This window comes from Cyprinodon variegatus, unplaced genomic scaffold (assembly GCF_000732505.1).
Source record: "Cyprinodon variegatus isolate N-32 unplaced genomic scaffold, C_variegatus-1.0 Scaffold1676, whole genome shotgun sequence".
In the NCBI taxonomy this organism is placed as follows: Eukaryota; Metazoa; Chordata; class Actinopteri; order Cyprinodontiformes; family Cyprinodontidae; genus Cyprinodon; species Cyprinodon variegatus.
In genome coordinates, this window is record NW_015152129.1 from 42,385 (window position 1) to 44,111 (window position 1,727).

Below are 1,727 nucleotides of genomic sequence, written 5' to 3' on the forward strand. Positions count from 1 at the left end.
ATATATATATAATTTTTTTTTTTTTCTTTTTTTTTATGTTTTAAAGATAATAAGGAAATTTAGATTTTCCCTGAGTGCCCTATAAAGGGTTAATAATGAACATTTTAAGGGAAATATTGCTCTAATATAAATTGAGAGGAAGATAAAAGCTACAAAAAACTGATTTTTGGCTACTTAGTGAGTAATTTACTCCAATATTTGTGAATGATTATTAAGCAGCTAAGAGTAACCCGCAGCCTTTCTCATACTGCGACACCCATTTTGATGTTTGTGTGCCTGGAGTGAGCTTCCTGCAGAGAGCAGCTCGGGCCCGGCTCATTTTCGCCTGGCGGGTCAGCCGCTCTGTGTCTGAAGCTGCTGCTACGGAACCGTTTGGCTCTTTTCTCTACTAGCGAGCAACAGTACACTGAAGACCCAACTGTACAACCAGCTCCATTTTAAGGGGATTTATCACCACACATGCCCGCATATTCAACACACATCGCCCAGTGGGGATTCCAGGTACCGCTCGGCCGGTTCGGAGGGCTGTTATAACGCTCTTTTCGAGGTTTAATTAGAGCTTGAAAACAGCGCTGCTGGTGGAGGAGATTCCATATTAGGAGCACAGAGGAGAAGGCACCCCCCTCCTGGAGCTTTAGGTGAGTGTTTCTCATATTTCGGCTTTATTATCGCGGTTATAAATGGTAGCCGTGCGTGTGGCGGGGCTGTGTGGGGAACCAGCGCAGGTTTTGGGCGGGTTATAACGCGTTTTTTGCTGTATATTTGGACATTTTTGTTTCAGAGTGGGGGATGGGCAGCGCCAGCGCGTGAGTAAGGCGCGCGCGTATTGTGCACGTGTTCACTGAGCCGTTTTCGTGCGTGGTTTGTGTTTGTCAGCGCGCGCTTCCTTCCTGCTAGCTGTAAATGAAAGGCTCTGTAGTCATTTTTAACCTCAATCATTTAGAGAATGTTTCCAACATGGTTGGAGTTTAAACGCCTGTGTTCAGGACGGCTATGTACTTGGCAACTTTTTATTTTTACTTTAACTTTAAAGAATTTGGACGACTTAGTTTTTATTTTCCTCTTAGGTATTTCAGCCTTTTGTTATGTAATTGTTTTTTTAAGTTAACAGGTGTCAACGTAAAGTAGTTTTGTGCAGCAGCACATGGTTGTATACACAACCTCTTAATCTGAGCTTAAGTTCAAACTAAAGCTGCACTTTGGCCTAAAAAGTTTCACCAAAGTCTTAATTAGCTTCCCTCTAGGTTGATTGAAAGTTTACTAGAGTGCAGAGCTGCTGATTGCTCTAAAAGCATGAGGTGGGGGAGGGGCAGACACACACTAACTCCTGCACAGCTGAGGTGACCAATGCAAACCTTGGGAATCTCAACTCTGACATAATGTACTTGTCCCAGATTAGCCTTCTGTTACAAGGTGTTTTTAAACCGACTGCTTGGATTAAGGTTTCTATAACTTTTTTTTTTCATAGTTTTTAAAAAGTACATATGATTTAATTTGCAATAAATAAAATCCACAATTGAAACCTTAAAGGAACAATAAGGAACATTTCAGTCCACTTCAGACCAAACCAACACTACATTTTAATACAAGCTTCTATAATAAGACACAATATGTAAATAGTTATACTAATTAATAATTTGATACATTTCTTTGGTAAAATTCAGACTGATGACACATCATGTGATTTAAGGCCAATTTTTTAATTTTTTTTTTTTTTTTTTTTTTTT

General features: G+C 39.8%; 1 protein-coding gene across 1 annotated transcript in view; it reads left to right on the forward strand.

Moving 5' to 3' along the window:
- Positions 1-365: 365 nt before the first annotated feature.
- The window catches only part of LOC107104280 (F-box-like/WD repeat-containing protein TBL1XR1), a 59,336-nt gene continuing 57,974 nt past the window's right edge, over positions 366-1,727 (forward strand). The window contains exon 1 of the mRNA XM_015404248.1: positions 366-638. The gene's annotated coding sequence lies outside the window, so the exon portion shown is untranslated. The remainder of the gene's footprint in view (positions 639-1,727) is intronic.